This window comes from Corvus hawaiiensis, chromosome 4, assembly GCF_020740725.1.
Source record: "Corvus hawaiiensis isolate bCorHaw1 chromosome 4, bCorHaw1.pri.cur, whole genome shotgun sequence".
In the NCBI taxonomy this organism is placed as follows: domain Eukaryota; kingdom Metazoa; phylum Chordata; class Aves; order Passeriformes; family Corvidae; genus Corvus; species Corvus hawaiiensis.
Genome location: NC_063216.1, coordinates 76780046 through 76794537, shown reverse-complemented (window position 1 = coordinate 76794537; position 14492 = coordinate 76780046). Strand labels below are relative to the sequence as shown.

Below are 14492 nucleotides of genomic sequence, written 5' to 3'. Positions count from 1 at the left end.
TGTGTAGTGTGTTCCTTTACAGTTGGTTTTTAAGGTGTGTAAAGCCAGAAGCATCAGGTGTGAGAAGTGGTGGGCTTGGCTCTCCCAGCACTTGGTTCCCATCCTGTGTATCCGTGACTGTTCCTGACCACTCTTCTCCAGTCCACAGTCTGTCTCTGCATGATGGATTTAAAAGTGCAGTTTGCCCGTGGTGGTGATGAATTCCACTTTCCCTGGTCACACAGAAAGCAGGAGAGAATTGGGAAAAATCCTCATTCCCTGCCCTGCTTGTTTTATTTCTACTTCTCTGACAGGTGTTGCTATGTAAGTCAAGGATCTTGTAGTTAAACGAACACGGTCTTTATTTTAAAGTGAAAATAGAATTTTGGCAGAAGTTGGCAGCACTGGAAAAATGCTCCTACTTGCCCTGAGCGGATTGTTTCTTTCCAGGAAGTGTGTGTATGTGACAAAGGCTGGAAAAGAGAGGGATAAGTGTGTGTGGGCACTGGCAACAGGCCACACTCTTCAGGCCATGCTCTGTATCATCCCTCCCGTCTCTCATTGCCTTGCAGAATTTTATAGGCTCAGCTATATAAAATAATACATTTATTTCAAAATTGTGTTAAATGAGCTCATCTCAGTCACTCAGCAGTTACAAAATCCTGCCAAGTGCTACACGTCTTGTAAATTTAGAGTTTTGTTTTTCTTTTTTTTCTTTTTTGCAAAGGATGAAATACTACACAGTCACTGAAGCAGAGAGAAGACATCTTCCTTCACCCTGACATACTGAGGCACGAAGAACGATGCTGAAAGCCAAGGTTTCTGATTTGACCCTCCTCCTTAGAGCTTCTGAACGTGAAGATTCCCGACTCACAGAAGCTGTCTGCTCGTGGCAGGCAAAATTATCATTCCTTGCACTCACAGCTGAGGGTTTTGACGGGGTTGGTGACCAGCTCTAGCACAGCACAGCTCCTTCTCATTTTCCTTCTACCTCTCCTTCTCCCTCATCGCCAGCTTGAAACCGGGAATGGGTGAGACTTCTGCTTCCCTCCTAATGAGGTACGAGTTCCAGATCAAATGTTAAGAGCTGCTTGTTTCTACGTGCAGAAATCAGATTCAACCCCTGGACTTGTTCCAGGCAGGGATATCATTAAATTTGACTCTTGTGTTTCGAACTGTTAAAGCCTGCTGATCTGACACAGCCAGGGATGGAACTAAAATATATCTGCGTTTCAAAGATGGGAGGCAGAAGGAGCTGTTGGGTAATTTAGTCTGACATTTAGGGTGTTGCAGGTCATTACGTGTAACTGTTACTCTCTGTTTTGAGCTCAGTAGCTTATGTTTGACTGAAAATTTGAAAAATTAACAGGCATCTGCTGAAAATGTTTCTCAGAAGGGCAGGCTGGCTTAGTTGGGAGTTACTTAGAAATGAGGATTTCAACATCTCTCCTAGTAATTTGTTCTATGGGACAAACAGTCTGTGCTTGCTTCTTTTTTTTTTTTTTTGTTGTTGCTGTGTTTTGCTGCATTTCTAGCTTGAATATGCCTAATTCTACGTAGTTTCTTGGGAATTTTAAGCTGGCATAAACTGGCAGAACTGCTGAAAGAAGCAGTCAGCATCCCCCAGTTACTTCCTGGATGCCAGCTGGCCCCTGGTCCTGGCCTGGTGCTCCTAAAGCTGTGGGTGAACCCACTGCAGAACCAGCAACAAAAGCAGCAAAATCAGATTTGTCCAGGGTCAGTACCAAGATCTAGTTCATGGCACAGCTGTATGAAGGGGGAATGAACAGTCAGGGATGAGAAATGGGTAAAGGTGGTTTTAGCAGCAGGTGGTAAAACCATAGAGTTGCTTTCAGCTGTTCGTTCTTGGCATTTTCCTGGTGGGATTGATGTTGGTTCTTGGCCCTTTTCTGATAGGAATAGTGGTGGTTTGGGTTGCTGTGCAGCCAGCAGTGTCTGTGAGTCTGTGGGTTCATCCTCATGGTGTTAAACACGAAAACTTCACAGCCAGGTGTGCATCAGAACCCTGGAATGAAAAAAATATAGTCGTTTGATGTAGCAAAAGCTGTTCAGATGGAAGTGTTATCTAGGTATTAGCATTTATTTTGTTTCTGAGATTTTAGTATCTGTGTTGTAATTGGTAGCTAATACACAAGGGAAAAGGGCTTTGGATTTACTGGAGGGCTTATATGAGGCAAATTAGTCTGAGTATTAGGTTAAATGTGGAAATTCTCAGTATGTGATGACTGTTTTCAGTAAATATTTTTTCAAAAAATAAACTCTACTTTAAAGACACAAATTGATATTTATCTTAAGACCAGCTGTTGAACAATATTTAGTGCTAGACCAGGTGAACTTCACACTAAATAATTTTTTTCTCTCAACTGAACGTTTATTTCTCTTAGGAGAGCATTCGGTAAGAAGTCCCTGTGCCAGCTCTCATGTTTTTAATACTTTATCGTGCTTTGTAGTAAGAGGAGAGCATCTTCAGCCTGTAAAAGTCTGAGATGTACATCATACTAACATTGTATTAGTTTAATGTGCTTCCTCTGTAGTCTGAGGAAGGGCGAGGTTTTCTGAGATAGAGGAAGAAGGAGCTGAAGCTGTAAAGAACAAGATCCAAGGACAAGTCAACCCTGGCACCAAAGGATTGTGCAGTCTGGGCAAGGGAATGGCTCTATCACCACAAAGCACTGTGGAGTTTGTCCCTGTGGAGTTAGGAGCTAGAAATTCAGGATATACCCATCTCCTGGAGCATCACATGCTGATGTTGTTCTCCATAGATGGGAGATGACTTTTTCCAGATACTGCTGAAAGTGTTGACTGATTGTTTTTTTACTACTGTCAAAATAATTTTTGTTGTTTGCATTTCAGTTTACCAGTAACTCTTAATGTAGTGAAAGTTGTTACATAAAATTGGCCTGTCTTTTCTTACCAAAAGACTCCAGTACTGTTCAAGCAATGGTGCTGAACAGTTGAAGCAAAAAGTCACTATTCAGCACCCTGATTTCACGTCTCTTCTGGCAGCACAGAGCAAAACCTTCTTGTATTTCAGACTGAAAAATACTCCATGTTCTTTTGAGATGGATTTGGGTTTGGATAATCTGATTGTGAATTACTTCAGCAAGAGTTCACCTTCACAAGTGTTAGCTGGTACAGATCTCATTTTTAAGCATGGGAACTGATGAACTCAGCTGTACAGGCTTGTTTTGCAAGAGGAATCTTCTTTCCCCTTCGTTTTTGTTTAGGGGCTCCTGACAGCCCAGGTCATCAGAGCTGTTGCCACCACTTAGGTGGAAACCCTCTTTCCCTTGAGATCTGACTGAGTGTTCGTTCAACTCATAAACATCTTTAAAGTGACCATCTGATTTGGGCTGCCTTAATTGAAGCTTCTCAAAGTTGCCTGGCCACACTTGGCCCAAGGATCTTCTACTGCTGCACCTTGGCAGCTTTGGGTTCATGGTTGGACTAAAATGATCCTGGAGGTCTTTTTCCAACCTAAATAATTTTGATGTTCTCTTCCTCAGGTGTCTTTGTTTCTACTGACTGAGCCTCCAAACTTTGATACCTTCCTTACATTTTTTACTTCCCTTTCTACTTCGTTTCTGATTGGCATCTGATCTTGAGTAGTCCTGTCTGAGGCAGTGCCTTGTGTCCTGATTATTCTTTTTACATCTATTTTGTAAAATCTTGTCATTGAATCTGTGGGTAAGCTTGCTTGTCTAAAATTTTTCTGGCCACCTGCAGTTTTTATAGGGGAAATTCCCATATTTCTCATTTAAAATTCTTACTTTAGGTTTTTATTGAAGACAGAAAAGGGTGTCTTTTCTGCTTCTATTTTTTGTCTTTGTTTCAGTATTCATTGTGCAGATGTGTATTACCCTGGTAAAGCTGTAAAGTAGCCAAGTTGTGATGATCTTCAGTGGAGGTGGAATAGTTTAAAGAAGGTTTTGTGGTCTGCTTTAGTTGTTTATACTTGAAAATAATTTAAGAAAAAGGTGCCTTTTTGTTTACCAGGCATTTGCAAGTAAACCTTAAAAACCCATCACAGCAAATAGTAAATAATTTTCTTTACAACACAGGGTATTTTCTTTTTTTCTGTGAAGAGATGGGATTCTTGCCAGCCGTCAAAGTTTTCAAAAGATTTCTCCTAATTTCTTCTTAATATGTGTCAAATAGTAAAAGATAAAAAATTGTTGACAAGCTTTTTCAAAAAAAAATGGTGTCCAGGTTTGACACCTTTTATAAAATACCATTTAACTTCTTTTCAGGTGGAAAATAATGGATATTAGAAGAGAAAATTAGTAAACAGTGCTGAAATGGAAGTCGGAGGTTTTTTGTTTTGGTTTTTTTAGAAAGAATCTCAAATGATTAATTTCTTCTGGAACCTTAATAATCCAGTGGCTTTGGAATTTTTCAAAGAGGGCAGTGGGGCTCAGTCTCACTAGAGTCCCAATCTGCTATTGTATCTATGACTTTGTGTCTCTCTCTCTTTCTCTCTCTCTACTTACTTTATATATCTATATCTATATATAAATATGTAAAATGTTCAAAACATTAAATAAAATGAAGTTTTGTACTTGGTTCAAGCTGTCTGTGTGCCTCCTGCAGATGCTAGAAGTACAGTTATCAAGGAAACATCAGTTTTCTGGTTGGCTAAAGAAGGTGGTTGTTTATCACTTCTATGCATAGTGAGTTCTGAAGAACTTCTTTTTTAAAAAAAATTGTAACTAGAGAAACCAAAATTTTAACAATGATGGTCATCTATTCATTGAACTGTGGCTGAAACCAACAACAGGACAAAGAACTTTCCACTAAGAAGCCCGATCGTGGCTTCAATGTACCTTCCATGAACCAAACAGGAAATTCTGCAGAGAAAAAAGGGAAGTAAGAACTTGGATCTTGTTAATGAAGGTTTTGGCAAGCTGACCTTTTGGGCCTTTTTGAAAACCCTGTTTTTCATCGTGTCTGGTGTTTGAATTTCTTGTGTCTCTGCTGACCATGGTGGGGGGGAAAAGTTCCTTGTTGTGCTGTGTTTGTCATCAGGTGCAGGTCTCTGATAGGAGGGAGATGGAGCATTCCCTGAGAGTATCTGAGTGTATTTTTAGGAAGCAGCTTTTTGGAGGGTGGGATAGAGACTGGTCAGAAAGGAGCCTTTGATAGGAATGGAGACTGAGGAGGGGAAAACCAGCAGTCTCTGGAAATGTTCAAACAGGGAAACAAAGACTTACTTCAGGGATGCATAGGGATTTGGGAAATTAGGTTGTTAATGGATTGAGAACAAGCCTGAAAAAAAAAAAAGAAACCACAATGGACCAGTTACTTAAAAGTCTTTTATTCATCTTCCTTTTAGTTTTACTATTCACGAGTGCCATGTTTTATGTATTTTACTAATAACATGGAGCTCTGCAGTTTACAGTGCTTTTAGTGTTTCATGATGCTCATTCCGAAGGAGGAAGCAGAGCTCCTCCATCACTCAGTGACTCAGGGTCCCAGAGCAGGGCTGGCAGAGGCAAAATGTGAACCTTGAGGCAGCCTTGGGCTTGAGGGCTGGAAATGAGCAAAGACCTGTGTGCTCTGAAGGCTGAGACAGAAGGTTTTATTTGTATTTTAAAGAGTCAGTAGCACTCTACCAAGTCAGGGAAGGAATTGCAGTGTGTGACATCCCTTTCTTCAAAGCCTTGTTCAGAAACTCAGCTGGTGGAGCTCTGTGTTGATCCAGGTGTGTTTGTAGCACCTGATACAGATGAATGTTACAGAAAACAAAAGAAATCAAAGTGATTTATTGAGTTCATCCCATGGCTCCCATGCATGACCTTCATATGAAGAAGAGATGAAGTCTAAGAGCACAAGAATCCAGTCAGATCACAAGATAGGTAGAGATTAAACTGGGATTAAGAAGCTTGAGCAGGAGGAACATGGCAGAGATAAACCACTGCACAGGTGGGGCCACTCACAGAAACAGAATATCTGAAGAGTATATGTTAAAATGAGCATATTTAACATAAATACGTCGTACAGGGGGTTCCAAAATGCATCTTTAAAAAAAGGAGAAAAGCTAGCAAGAACTGTCTTACAGTCTTTAAAGTTATTTACTTACTCTGAGATGGTGAGGAGAGGGAAAAGATGCAGTAGTTTCATCACCTCCTGTAGGTGTAGACTTCAGAAATCAGCTTGTTGAGACATTCCTTTGGAACAGTGTAGGATTTAAGTCAGGTTAGAAGATGACTTGCAACACAACTTTGGAATTAATCTCAGGGTGCTCTGAGAATAAGGCAAATGAAAATGGGAGGCGTTTAGTGCCTGTTGAGAACTGGGTGCCCTGGTTTTGAAAACATCTCAGTGGGTTAAAAGGACTTAGACTGAGAAATTGGTCAAGCACCATATTTGGTCTGAGTGAACACTGCAGATCAAGTTCACCTGTCTGCCCTGTGAGAAGCAACAAAATTGGGATCATGAGTGCAGAGTGAGGACGTGCTTGGGAGTAGTGTTAAGATGCCTGAGGCAGGGATGAAAAATCCACCTTTCCTCAGAGGAAAGAATCATCTGTGATAAAAGGGTCATTTTGAGGCTTTGGAGACTTGGTTTGTCAGAGACACTAGAGGTAACTGGGGCAGAGAAGAGGTTTTCTCCTGCATTAGCAGGACATGCAGGAGGTTATAGCTGTAATTGGGAAGAGGAGGAACAGAGAAAATGCTCTGGATTTTCCACAGTATTTTAGAATGCCACTTCTGCAGGGGAAAATCCCCGAAAGAAGCTTAACAAACTAAACCCCATGGGCTGAAAAGGAGGCATGTTTTACCTCCCAGAGTATGGAGGTGGATGGCTGGATGGCAAGTGTGCCCTGGGCTGGTGGGATGAAGGAATTGGCAAAACTCTAGTTCATCCTAAACTGAATCCAGAGAGGATTAAACAGGTCTCACTTCTGAAAATGCTGGGAATGAAGGAAAGGAAATGGTTGGTTTTGTCACATCATCTTTCAGAAACCTTGTTCATAAATGGGAAAATTAGGTGACTGAAAGGGATGTGCAGGGGGAAGCAAGGAATGAAAAACTGTGGAACCCACCAGGAAGGAGGCAGCCTGTGAAGGACTGCTCAGATGTGCTTTGTCTTTGATGGGATTCGGTGACAGAGAGAAAAAAACTGGTTTCACGTTCTAATTTTTAATCAAGCAAGTGATAGAAGAAGACAAGAAAGAGAGAAGGACCTGCCCTGGAAGGGCAAAGTGAGCACTGAGGAGATAGTTTAGAAACAGTTTCATTTCTCTTATTTCACTGTGATTTTTTTCTGTGCAATAAATGTATATTTAATCTAGTTGGTTCTAGTAAAACTCAGCTGTAGAATTAACAAATATACTCTTGGCTCTTTTGGGTGTCTCATCATGGAAGGGTGAAAATAAATCCACCTCTCACTTTTGAGGTCCTGCCAGGCAGTTTGTAATACCACAAATCCAAGCACTTATATGTTGTGATATCTTGAGATCACTGACTTGGACATATTAATCATATCATCAAAGACAGGGAGACCTCTGAGTGCAGGAGTGCCCATTTCCATCATGGATAGTTTTAATGAAAATGATGTTTTTAAGGCTTATGTTAACCTGTCTTTTTGTTTAAAAAAGTGAAAATGGGGAAACAAAAAAAGATTCTTGAAAAATAGAAATTTATAGTTTTGACCAGTGACAGAAAGCGTAATAAGGTTTTGCTTTGGTTTGGTTTTGTGATGGTTTTATTTATATATTTATGTGCAAATCATCAGCTTTTGAAATGACGAGAAATCAGAGAGGGAAAGGAAAATGTTTTGTACTTTTAGACTAGTGACACGAATGCAGAATTGGGTGCTTTGCTGGGCTTCTAGCTGTGTTTTAAGCAAGGAGAATTTTCCTAATTTTTCAGGCTGAGTGAAGTTGGGAGCAATTTGCTGTATGATACGGAATACAGTGAATCAGCATTCTCGATGGCAGCTATTTATAGTTACTCTATTTTTATTCAAAGCAAAACAATAGCACTGAATTTCAGGCAGTTGGACCAGACGCTCAGGAAGGTCCCTCTTGAAGCTGAGGGAAAAAAATATCATCTTGCTGGGTCTTGAGAGCTGAGCTCGTGAGCTCTGCCGGCATCTCCGTTTCAGTGCCGTCCTCTGAAGGTGAAATCCGGGGCTGTGCTGGGGAGTTGCAGGAGCAGATGCCTTTAAAATGTAGTTTTTATCCACAGTTCAGGGGCTATCAGCATTCCTTGTATTTTATATTTGAAGAACGGAGCAATATAATTAATGCCTGTTAATTTTAACCATCTCTTCCAGGTTTTCTGTGACTCTCTCATGTCCTGCTGCTGCAGCCAACGTGGGTCCAAATGCCGTGGCTACAAAGGCTTGTTACTGTCTCATGCTGGGTCCCTCAAATCCAAGAGCTACTTGGCAGTTTCCAAGGCAACCACCTGTGGAATAATTAAAAAGGATGAAGTGCTATCGTGCCAGATATAAGGGATTCCTGCCTGGAGAGAGCGTTTCACTTTCATCTGTCTTGAAGAATCAAACGTGCTTCTGCCAGCAAAGTTAAGGTAGTACAATTAAAAAGCAATGGTTTATTTTCTGGAAGTTTGAGGTGGAGCAACAAACCTGATATGACTGTATGCTATACAGAAGTGACCATGGTTCCTTCTGGGTTAATATTTTGGATATATTTAAACAGAAAATGCACGAGAAAAGTGGTGATGGAACGGCAGTGTGGGTGATCAGTATTTTGTATTAGTAAAACAGTTGCATGGACTGTTTTGTACTTTATGCCGTCTTCCCTCGGATGATTTTAAGCTGGGAAGGACTAAAATGGAGCATACATTAGTTAGAGCATAAATATAGGAAGTGCAGCCTTCATGCCAAGTACACTGAGATTTCTTTGGCGTTCAGTGAAGTGATAGATATAAAAGGAATGTAGGAGTGGGCTCACTGCAAAATGACAGTCGGAATCAAGGATTGATCTTTATCCCAGAGCTTAAAGGGTGAGCAGTGACTAGGTCCATGCTGAACCAAACTGATAATCAGGTTTAGCTGCTTCGGTGAAGCAGCAGCTAAAACCATTTTGAAGTCACATATTCCCAGATTCAGAGCTGAAATTGCATGGTGGAAGAAAACAAATATTAAGCAAAATAACCCTGTTAGAATAACAAAAAGTGGCAACTTTCATTCTGAAAGTTTGAAATGTCGCTGCAGAAGTTGAGGGCAAAGGTGTTAGGCTTCGGATAACTGGAAAAATTCTTCTCCAAGTATTATATGTTACTGGATGTATCTGCTTATTATATCTTCCTTCTCTGCCAGTCATTCAAATATAGTTGAATAGAAAAATATTATTCATTTCTGACAATGGAGTTAAATGGAGAAAAACCACATTCCCATTCTTCCCATAGTCCAAATAACTGCTCAGTTAAGTCTGGTTACCTTGCCTGATGCTCTTGTACAGTTAATTTTAGGCGTGATGCTTTTGTGTAATTTATTTTAAGGAAAAAAAAAAAAAGGAGTTCTAAATTTTGAAGTAGAAATATTTGGGATGCCATCTGGGCTTTACATAATAAATTTTTCCTGCCAAAATGTTTGTGGGATTCTGTTGGGATGTGGATGGGATTTCACATTCCATCCCTTCCACAGCACAAGAGGATCATTGTTTTTTAGATACGGTGGGTCCAAGGAGAAATAAGAATTGTGTGGTGGCAGCTCTGTGATCTGAGGGAATACAAATAGAATCTATCCTGTAACTGCTGTCACCTGTTACAGATGTTACCTCATTTCAGCAGCAAATACTTGGAGGTACCAACTGAGCACAGCTGCAGTTTTTCACCCTAATACTTGATTTCCTGTTCATTGGTTTGTTGTCACCACATCTTAAATGCCAAAGTGGTTTTCTTTGTGAAGTAATTCTTCAGCCTGTTCATTCCTTTCAGTGTGGAGCTGAGGAAAGTGGGGTTTTCAGGCAAATGCTGTTTTCACATGTGGAAGGGGTGTGCTGGCAAAGTGTCTGCGCCAGGCACAGTGAGGGGGATATGGAATTGAGACACTCTGCAAGTAGAGTGAAGGTAGTTGGTGTGTGGGGATCCAGATCCTTGATCTTTCCAAGCAGCATAAATAACTCTCAGAGATGGAATTGGATGCTTGTAAATGAGTGTATGGGTGTATTTGTGGAAACCTAATATAATAGCAATCAGGTACAGTAACTCAGGATTCCCAGGAGTGTACACAGAGAAGCATCAGCTTGGATGCTCCTACAAAACATCCCAAATACATACAAATACCTCCATTTTTCTGTTCTATCTCAAATGCTGTGGGTGAGGTTTTTCTCATGAAGCTTACATGTCCAGGTAGTGCTGAAGCTGGTGGTGAACAGCAGGTAGGATGAACAACTTCCTGTAAGTTCCTATTCCACACCCCCTTGAAGGGGATGACTTGTGTCTAAAAAGGTGCCTCTAGAAAGGAATCCATTTTTTCCATGGAGAGTTCAGCCTGGACAGCTGATTTAGCCTAGGTGGCAGACCTTTCAGGAACTTCAAGTGTGCAATTAGATACATTTGTATATCAAATTCATTCATCCGTGCTTGTTTCTCTGTATTCCATTCCTACTCCAGACCTTCCAGAGCTAAGTGGAGTTGCATTTGATTACTGGTACAACCCCCTTGCTCATCCTCCTCTTCCCAACTTGTACATTTGGCCCTGTCCGTTTTTCCAACCTTCATCTGCAAGCCTGTGGTTCAGTATCAAGGGTAGTGAAGAGCCCCATGGAGTTTGTTAACATAGTCTGTAATAGAAATAAAAACATCCATGCTAAATTTAGGCAGCTGGGCTGTGTGAAAGAAAATACAGGCAGAATAGATTTTTGATGTTCTGTATATAGGTTATGTTTTAATAATCTTTATCTCTGGGAAGTTTTACAGAACTGAAGGGAATAAAAGGCTAGAAGTATTGATTGGTTCAGTAATTTTAATCTCTTAAAGTGATTCAGTACCTGTCGACATACAAGTTGTTCCTGTAGCCTTGGCTATTAGAATTAGCCTTGGCTAATTAGTATTAGTGCTATATGCACCCAGAAGAGTAAAATTTTCTTTCTAATTCTCTTTCTGTGGCAGAAGATTGATGTTATGCTCCATGTTGGGGTAACTTGATGTCTTTTTGAGAGGAAAAAAATGGGAAATAGTGATATGGTAATTGTTTCAAAGATTATTTTGATACAGTGGTTAATATTCTCCTATTTTTATACCGTCAGAACAACTGTATCAAGAGTCAGTTACTGTGTGGTAGTCTAAAAGTGTCATTAAAATACCCATTAATTTTGTTAAATGAATTGGGACTGTTTCCTAGAATAGGTAGGACTTTCATCTTGTTGCTTGGAAATTCAGGTGATTTTTCAGGTTGGGATTTTTCAAAGGGAGTTTTTCCTTCTAGAAAGAAGTGCTTACAGTGGAAATATAGGGGAAATTCAGGATAAGAGCAATAAGCTCAAGTCACTTTTGTGGAAAAGGGAACTCAAATAATGAATGGACCCTTTTGCCTAGGCTTGATTTTGCTTTCAGAAGGAGGGAACTGTCTGCTGCACTTCGATGGATGGATGCTTTATGGGGAGCAAAGCTGCATCACAACTTTAATGCAAACAGAATTATCTACAAGGTGACAGACCTTATGCTTAGGCACCAGATGCCTTTCTCCCCTCCACCTGCTCCTGCTGGGCATTTTGGATATGCTTTTCCAGCATAGTTCAGATGATTTTCCCTGATAGACAACACAAAAAGTCCAGAATAGAATAAGAAGGTCTGACAGCTTGCAGAGAGGCAGTGAGGGTTAGGGTAGAAAAGCAGCTCTTGTAACACACTCATCTAGAGCAGTGATTTGTCTTCAGCAGTGGTCCCAGGTGGGTTATTGAGGAGCACAGCAACAGAATGAGCATAGGATCCTCCTTCTGCACACTCTTCATTCTCCAGACGTCTGTAGTACATGGATTGACTGAGCTGGATGTCTTTTTTTTTGCAGTGTTTACTGGACTTGGCTTTTGGAATTCATTAATGAGAAGTACTCGGAAGTCTGAAGCTCTGTGGTTTTCCAGCTTAGCTAACACGTCAGCCTGTTCAGTGAGGAACCATATTCTATTGTTAACTGTTGAGCCTGAGCTTCATTTAAAATCCACTTCTTGCACTGGAAAAGACTTAAATAATTCATACATAACTATTTTCATTACAGTCATCATTCAGCTAGAGCTCAGCCTGCTACAGGTGTTGAGTCAGTTCAAAGCCTGCTGACCTGCACATGAAGTAGGGCCGCTTTCCCCACCTCCAGTCATCCTACTTCACACTTAATTTGATTGAGATTCCTCATGAATTTCACTCCTGAATTTCATTTATGCATTTTAATGTCCAGTGAGTAATCTGCACACATTTCTTTTTGGTTTTTCCTACTTATTTACTGCCTTTGCTACTGTGAATAACTTTACTATCATCAGCAGATGTTGTCATCTCACTGTTGAGCCCCTTTAATGTCATTTATGAATTCACTGAACAGTGCTGGGAACAGATCCCAGCTCAGATCCCTGTGGAAAGAAGAGCTGAAATGGCACCAAGTCCTGCCAAAAGCAGAGTGGGTTTGCCCGCTTCTGCACGTGGCACAGCTGAATTTGTGGTAAAATCACTGTGCTGTTTCGGTACACTTGCAAATGTGGAGTCACTGTAAAATACTTTATAGGAATGGATAATAATATGTAAGATACAATGTCATTCTTCATCACAGAACCGTTTGGAAAAGACCTCTAAGGTCACCAAGTTCTGCCCTCAACCACCACCATGTTCACCACTAAACCATATCCTCACGTGCCATATCCACGCATTTTTTGACTCCACCACTTCCCTGGGCAGCGTGTTCCAGTGCTGCCTGTTTGTAATTTCACCTTCGAAAGATAGGGTGGGCAAGGGATTCACCTTTCTGGATGACTGAGGATGATGTTTAATGTTTAAAAGGTCCACACCTGCTTTGTTCACAACTTTTTTCATCTTCTGAGTTTTCAGTCTGAAAACCAGCTTGGTTGGAACGTGCTGGTTTTTCACTCTCTGCATTACCAGTAAACAGAAAATTAGATTAAGTAAGGGAAATTAGGCTACAGAATAGATCTCCACAATCATAAATACATGCTTGTGGTAGATGATTAAGTGTAGGAAGTTGCCTGAGCAGTAGAACTGTTACTTGCTCTTGTTTCCTGACATTAACATAGCAAACATCTAATATAAAACTGGGCCAGATCTAAAGGACGTCTAATTTTTCCAGTGGTGTCCTGCAGCTGCAGGTTAGGGAAGTGGAGAGTTGAGGACATGAATGTGTTGCCCATGAGTGCAGTGTCCCAGTGTCCCACTGCTGCTTCCTCTTACCACCTCTGTTTCTTCCTAATTATTCCTGAAATTCTGTTTGCTTTTCATTGCTCCTGTTACCAACCCCTGTGAAAACTATATTTTCACGAAGCTATCTACAGTGACTTCAAGGTCTCTCCTAATCAGGAAAAAAACTAATTTAGAACCCCTCATTTTCTGTGTGTAGTTGGCTGCTTTTTCTATATACAGGGCCTTGGAATTAATCTACTTGAATTTCATCTTCTGTTTTCTCTCCCAGTCACACTGTATAATAACTAGCTGGAAGAAAAGATTGAGGATAACTGCTTTGATGCACTTACTGGTTTATCTGTATTAGACCTGTGACCTCACAGTGTGTCCTTTTCAGCATAATTTATTGTTCAGTTAAATGAGAGAGGTCTAACTCCAGACCTGTGTAGGATTTTATGTGCGTGTGTAAGGGGTATGTTCTCTGCATGTAAATTAACTGTTGATTAATGAGACCTTCCTCCTTCCTACACCAGAGTTTTCTTCAGGATCTTCTGGAGAAGTTGGTAATTTTTAGGGGCTCTCAATATCCACGGAGCTCTTTCAGAGCCCTGCTATCTGTGACCTGCGGATTGCAGTCCATCAGTTGGTATTTTTAATAATTTGGTTTCCTTAGAAATCTGGCTGCGTCCACGTGCTCCTGGCTGTGTAATTCCTGGTAGGCTTTGGCAGTGAGTAATGCTCAGCTTCCCGGAGAGGATTCTCTTTCCTGGTCCTCTCTGCAGGCAGGCGCCAGAGGTGGAAGTTCCCATAACTGTTACATACTGAACAGTGAGTTCATTTGGGTTTTCGTGTGGCAAAGAAGTATTTCTGAGGTTTTTTCCCCTGCCCCACAGCTTTGTCCTGTTGAGCCTTTTGTCTTTTGTCGCCTACTGGCCGAGCAGACTGTCTTATAAGCTTCACCCTTCTGGTCTATTTGATAAAATTTCCTCTTAGCACATCAGTTCTCAGTGGTTTTTTTTTTTTTTAATCTTAGAATTTTGCATTTAGTTTGTTAAAGTGTTCATTTTTTTCCTGGAATCACAGTATGACTTCTCTTTCTGAAGGACATGCTTTTGAACACTTTCTTAATCTTGTTCTTTGTTTTGTTTTAAGTTGCACTTACTCTGTTCTTCCGTA

The 14492-nt window shown here is 40.7% G+C and overlaps 1 long non-coding RNA gene across 1 annotated transcript in view; it reads left to right on the top strand.

The window, feature by feature from the left end:
* LOC125325119 overlaps positions 1–14492 on the top strand; it is a 118020-nt gene that overhangs the window by 27037 nt on the left and 76491 nt on the right. Inside the window, exons 2-3 of the long non-coding RNA XR_007203210.1 lie at positions 707–1038; positions 8281–8537. This is a non-coding gene — a long non-coding RNA (uncharacterized LOC125325119). The remainder of the gene's footprint in view (positions 1–706; positions 1039–8280; positions 8538–14492) is intronic.